The 6,904-nt window shown below is 43.8% G+C and overlaps 1 pseudogene; it reads left to right on the forward strand.

Annotated features, from left to right (window-relative positions):
- The first annotated feature begins 849 nt into the window (after positions 1 to 849).
- LOC117702967 (ribosome biogenesis regulatory protein homolog) lies at positions 850 to 1,910 on the forward strand (annotated as a pseudogene).
- Positions 1,911 to 6,904: the final 4,994 nt, after the last annotated feature.

Below are 6,904 nucleotides of genomic sequence, written 5' to 3' on the forward strand. Positions count from 1 at the left end.
ACTGACTGCTTTAAACCAAATAAACTGTTTAGTGTAAAGAATCAGTTGTCTCACTTTAGATCAATAGCAATGTTTCTTGCTATATCATTTAAAAGGTGGCAGGAATTTTTGGTGCCAAACAGTTACCATTTAAAAATATTCAATGTGCAATTCTAAAATTCACAAGCATATATACCATAAAACAAAATTATTTTCATTTTTCCATTTAGCTCTCTTACTTGCTGTAATGTAATGTTTAGCCAGAAAACTCGTTCTTGCTGGTTCACTCAGGCTGTTTTAAAATGCAGAAATTACAGAGCCATTTTCCTTTCTGGGTGGAGTGCTTAGAAAGATATTGGATAGAAGAATGATTTATGTCAGGTGACAAGAGAACTCATCCTTAGACACTGGCAACTGTGGGTACTGTGGGGATGATTCTGTGTGCAATGAGAAGGAGAACCCTGAACATCTGACAGCAGTGGAAGCTTCTCCTCCAGCACACTTGGAGCTATGAAAAAAAAGACTTAAATAAGCAAGCAGTTCAAAAAGAACATGATAGGAAACACTCTGTGGTCTTCATTTGAATCTTTAAAATTTTTATTTCTTGTTATTCCCTGTGGAAACAACAAATTGTTCAACACAAATTTTTTTTGAATTGCTGATTGGCACAAAACACGGTGGACAGAGAGGTATAATTTGTTGGAAAGCAGATTGTGTCTGCAGGAGTTCACTAGATAGTTAAATAGCTTTTTCTAAACTTTCTGATCATTAATTCATCTCTTTTAGAAATATAAAACAGAGTATTGCTGTAGTAGGGACACATTCTGCTGTTGCCCCAAAGTGAGGGAACAGAGGTGTGCATCAAGAGCCATGGATGGCAAGAGAGTGGAGGAGCTGCTGGCCAAGGCAGAACAAGAGGAGGTGGAGAAGCTGCAGCTCATCAAGGTGTACAAGGAGCTAGAGCTGGAATTCGACCTGGGCAACTTGCTTGGCTTAGGACCACAATCCCCCGACAGTGCTGCGCCAGGCCAGGCCCTCGCTGGAGGCTGAGCTGCGGGCCCTGGCGCGTGACAACATGCAGCTTCTCATCAACCAGCTACTGGCAGCTGCAGACCATGGAGCACATGGAGGAGGCGGTGGTACTGCGCTTGCTGGAGCCTGCCACATGCCTGCCCTGCGAGAAGTTGCTGCCCTGGCCACTGCCCCTCACCCGCTGGCCTTAAGGGCATCCCATCAGTCCCCAAAAGAAGACCAACCTCATGTGGGATGAGGTGAGTGGGCAGTGGGGGTGTCTTGGGGCTACAAGCGCGCACAGGATGACACTAAGGAATGGCTCATCAAGGTGCCCAGGAGTGCCAACCCCATGGAAGACCAGTTCACCAAGAGGATTCAGGCCAACAAAGAACGCGTGGCCAAGAAAGAGATGAACCTTCTGTAGAACCTGGCCTGCGAGCACAAGATGCAGATGCCCAGCTCAGCTGGGCTGCACCCTAAGGGAACACCAGAGTAAGGAGGAGCTTCGGTGGGAAGCTTCCAGGAGCGCCTCCCCAAGGAGAAATCGCGCCCCAAGTTCTGGCAAGAAGAGGAAGTTTCAGCCCCCCTTTGGGTACTTCCCAGCCAAGAAAAAGAACCAGTGGGAGCTACTTCGAATCATGAACAGTAATAAACCTCAGCTGAACGTGACAAGGGCCACCAACAAGCAGATGAGGGAAGAGGTCCAAGAGGAACCTGCCAAGAGGAGGAAGATGAGCCAAAAGGCAAGAGAAAAGGGGGCCGGCCAGGACCTTCCTGCAAGAGAAAGGGCAGCCTGCCTGCTGGGTCAGGGAGAGAAAAGGAAAGGAGGCCTGGGAGGCAAGAAGCATTCCAGGCCACCTGAGTCAGGGTGCAAGAAGACAGGAGTGCCTCGCCAAAGTGGGAAGAGGAGGAAATAGTGTTCTCCCCTCTGGACCTGTTCTGAAAAGCTAGGACTCTACTAAAGGTTAAGTTGTGCATGCTGCAGGCTGGCTCAGGAGGTGGCTGCTGTCCTCAGTGAGATTGACATTGAAGTGACAGGTTTGCCTCCCCAAGAGAGTCAGTGCTGGACTATGAACTAATGGAGACGCTGACTGGCAGTTAGTGTATTTTGGAACATGAGAATTATAGAAATGATATGGTCAGAACCAGGAGTAAGTTAAGGCCTGCCTTTTTTATCTTGACTTTGGATACTGGGTAAGAGTTGATCAGATTTCTTAGCTATAGTAGATTGGTTTCAACATTTTTGCATTATTTTTGTAACAAACCTTATATATTTATCAAAGCAAAGGAGGATGGGGGAAAATTATGTCCACCTGTGATTTACAAGTATTGTAAAGGTATGCTGTAACCTGATGTTGCTTTTAACTTTTACTGTTGGTAGTGGTTGTATGTGAAGTCAGTAACCTGGGTACCAGTATGGAATGTGCTTGAGAAAAAACAAAGTAGTTATAATAGTTATAAAAAGACCCCTCCCTGGGCGGTGGTAGCCCATGCCTTTAATCCCAGCACTGGGAGGCAGAGGCAGGCTGATTTCTGAGTTCAAGGCCAGCCTGGTCTACAGAGTGAATTCCAGGACAGCCAGGGCTACACAGAGAAACCCTTTCTCAGAAAAAAAACAAATAAATAAATAAATAAATAAATAAATAAATAAATAATAAATAAAAAATAAAAAGACCCCTTGTATTAGGAAAACTTTGCCACTAACTATTAATATTAAAAGTATAGTGCTTTTTTATGTTGGTTCAGGTTGTGCATTTGGCCAGTGAATAGCTTTAAGTGATATATTGGAATCACACTAAGTAATGGTAATTAACCTTGTAATGGTAATTAACTCCAGAAAATGGTTGTCATTTGGTTTGTAACTGATGGCTTTTGTTTAATTGGCTTGAGTTTAGCAAGTGCTGGTCTGGATTCAGTATGGAGCCAAGGCTGAGTTTAGAGAGGAGCAGCCACACCCAGCAGGAGAATTCATGTTTATTTCTGTCCTGGATGTTTTTCCCTGTTTCATTGTTTTATTTTTGGTCTTAATAAACCTATCTTTGCAAAATTAAATTATATATATATATATATGCAAAGAGTAAGACTATACAATGAAATTCATACTTTCATTGATTGAAATCACCCTGCTATTCCTGCTGCTCTCATAAAACCACAAGCACATAATGAAATTCATTTCTATACTAGGATTGACTATTATTCCAAATCCTTTTCATTTTACCTAATAAATCCCCTGCTGTTTCTCTGCAGAATTGCCACCTTTGATCATTGTCATAGTGATACTACCTGGCTGAAGGAAGTAGCCCAGGACAACACAAACAATTTGGAAAGGACCTACATGATTTTTTCACTCTTACACCTGAGAGGTTAGGTCACATTGTACCATAGATTCAGAAGGCAGAAGCCACAGATGACAGTGCCAAACACAGTCCTTCCTGAACTACTGGACACATTTAAATGGAGGTTTCACTGGATCTCAGTGAACTCTGAGTTCTCACTGGAACTCAGAAAGGTAGATATTGGAGAAGTGATGACTAATGGAACTACAGAGCAGCAATCCAGTATCCCTGTTGACCTTTGCTCAAGATGCCTACTATGTCTGGTTGTAATGGAGAAAGGGAGAAAGTGGGGTTTTCTCTTTTGAAGAAGAGACATAAACTTTACAATTGGATATTCCCCTGGATGTAAACTCCTTCCTATATTGCCATGAACAAGGGAGTTTACATTGCAAAAATGGGATTGTGGAAACACATGTCTGAATATATTGAAACAATGTCTCCCCTCAAGGCATGTGCACAAGAAGAAGATATAATCCAATTTGCATAAGATTAAAGGTGCAGGAGAACCATTGTTGCCTCTGGGAAACAGGACACCCTGGGGGAAGTGGACTGTGGTACATGAACGGAACCTAAGGGTAGATTTATCATGGAGAAGAATCTCCCTCAAGCAAGAACCCTAGACCTTAAGGTACTAACAAAGATGAGCTGCCCATGCCAAGGCCCGAACCAACTTTCCCATCCAAAGTGCTTGACTTGTAATGAAGCAGAGAGAAATCTCTAGCTTTAAAAGGAAAAGTTTCCAAGGGGTATCCCCTGAGTCCAAAGAGAGACTCCAGGATAGGGCACCTCAGAAACTGGTCAATGTGGGGCAAGCTGGTCAGCAGGTAGGCCATGGCAGTTTCCAGTGACATCATCAGTCGTCACTTCCCTGGACAATCTCTTGTATCCAGGAGAACCGTAGAATCTTCTGTGATGTCACCAGTGTTGTGGTGACACCAACTGCCTGTGGGGTATTCTGTCAGAGCCTCTGGGTTCACAAGCAGTCATGTTGTCCATGTTGCTCAGGCTGTTTCATAGGGACAATACAATACAACCAGAGACCAGACCTAGGCAGAAGGCATTCTGTAAAGCAGGAAGAAGGAGATGGCCCTGGGGAAGACACAGTGAGTCCTGGGCAGTGCATGGGGAAGCTTCCTGGAGGAGGGGTGATTGAGCAGGTCCTTACAGGAGAAGGGCTTAGCATCTGGAGCCTCAAAATTTCTTAATGGCAGACCCAGAGTCCAGAATTTCTGATGATTACTTTCGCAGAGATCCAGGAATTGACAAGACTTCAGTTGCTTTGCTGAGAGATCTGAATTTCCTGCTGAGTGGCAAAGGATGCCAGGGGAAAGTTCTCTGAGAATAACAAAGCCTTGCTCTCAGGATAGAGTGCTGAAGCATTTCATCCTCAATAGATTCCTGTAGGTTACATGAATATGTGATGCCAAGAACAGAGAGGGATAATCACCTTGTCAAGTATCAAGGTCTCAGAGACTTTGGTCTGGAACACACATGATGTGGGCTGAATTACAGTCTGGGATAAGTGTAGTAGTGTGTGGTTTCCCATCATGCATTTAAGAAGCAAGGATAGGTGTTGGCTTGTGGGAGATGTTTGGTGCTGGTGTTTATGGTCAATCTTTTTTGTGCTAAGCAGTACAGACTACATCTTCAGATATAAACTGACAATGCCCTCAATTTCTTCTTGACTGGGAAAGCTTAAGCACTTCAGGGTTAGTGGGACTGCAGTAGGGACTGAGCCATATGTTTAGTGATGGTGGTTGGCATCAGGGACATAGGTGAGGAGTCCAGCTTGAAGATAGCTTTCCTGCTCTTTCAGGAATTCACTGTGTCTCTAGAATTCCCTCTTCCTCAGGCTTCTCTGTGGGAGTAAGTATGGTTTCTCCTTTTCCTCTCGTATTTTCCCTACAAGTTTCCTTGTGTTTCTCTACCTGAAGGGTCTGTTGGGAAAGAGTCCTCCCAAGCCTACACCATCAGTGAGCAGGAGCAGAGAATGAAGAGGTTGGAGAAGCTCAAAAGGGACCTTGAAAGAATGAAGAACGAGAGAGATGAACTCCGGGGAATCCTGGCACATTATATTAACAAGGATTTGAACAAGAGGTAATCATTATGCCCAGTTCTCAGCTGACTATCTTGGGCCCTCTCTGTTGACCCTAGATATCCACATATCACAGGAGGCTACAACTCCAGGCTGTCCTCATGTCCAATTGCATTTTGCTGATTGGATATTCAACACAGAACTTGAAGTTCAGATAGGAGTGAGATGGGGTCACAAGCTCTTTTGATTCCTCTAAAAGAAAACTATAGCCTGTGGCATGAATCATTCAGGAAATAGCAGTATTAGTGTGTGAGCTCTTATCATGCATTTTTAAGATGCCTGGACTGGTATTGCTTTGTGGGAGATGCTAGCTGCTGTGTGTTTACGGTGAATCATTTTTGTAATTTTCTGGAGCTGCTTTGGGTCCATTTAGTCCTGTTAACAACTAGGAGGACCTGGTTCTATATGCTGCCCCTCATTGTGAGTGGAGTTGTGGTAAGTCATCACTGCTTTTTTCAAATTCTGTTCAGTTTACACTGAGATAATGTCACATCACTGTATGCATTTGGCATTGTAATGGTGTATGTGTGTGTGTGTGTGTGTGTGTGTGTGTGTGTGTTTGTGTGTGTGTGTGTGTGTGTGTGTGTATGTGTGTGTATGTTTGTCTCTCTGTGTGTATTCCACTTAAGATCCAGGGAGTCTGTGTAGTGTGATGGGGCTGGAGAATTTACCTGACTGACTTTTTAGGTAATGAGAGTGATGCGGCCATGGAGGGTCACTTGTAGCATCACAGCACATGATCTTTGTGCGCACCACTGATAGGCATTAGAAAATCCTGATATAGGCAGTAAGCCCTTTTCCTTGTAAATACTGAAGTTTGGGAAATTATGTAGTGATAGAACCAAGGATTGAGAAAACCTTGTCTACAAGGTGAAAAAGTGTCATCACAGGTTTAAGTTGGACCTAGGACTGTGGCACAGGCTCCTGGAAAGTTCTTGAAGACCTAATCTATTCCATCAAGACCCCTCATGAAGCCAAAGCAGGTCAGCTCCCATTTTTTAGTTCCCTAGCTCTACTGTGCCCAGATCAATTGTAACAAGTTTAATAAGCACCAAGAGGACCCAATACAAGGCATTAGATTGTGGCATATATGGGCTGGGGTAGTTCACGATTCAACTTGAATTAATGTAATCCTTGAGTCCTTAGTTCAGGGATTATGTGCTCCTTCCACAGGTTCAACTTTGAGACCATGATGCTGGAGATGCAACACGACCAGGTGATGAGCAAGCTCAAAAACATTCCACAGCAGATCAGTGAGGCCTTTTATAAGTGCCAAGAGTTGACTAAAAATAATCAACTTTACAGGTGAGTGACTCACACTGTTGTTTCCCCAGCACTAGGCACAGAATGTGTCTGCCCATCATTTTCTTTAAAACAAAGTGAGGACTCTGGTTCTATACTGTTTGCCTCTCAACAGGAAGCTTCCTCCCTCAAAGAAAGGCTCTAGGATTGTGATCTCTTGAAATCATTTTGATCAAGT

Source organism: Arvicanthis niloticus, chromosome 2, assembly GCF_011762505.2.
Source record: "Arvicanthis niloticus isolate mArvNil1 chromosome 2, mArvNil1.pat.X, whole genome shotgun sequence".
NCBI lineage: Eukaryota > Metazoa > Chordata > Mammalia > Rodentia > Muridae > Arvicanthis > Arvicanthis niloticus.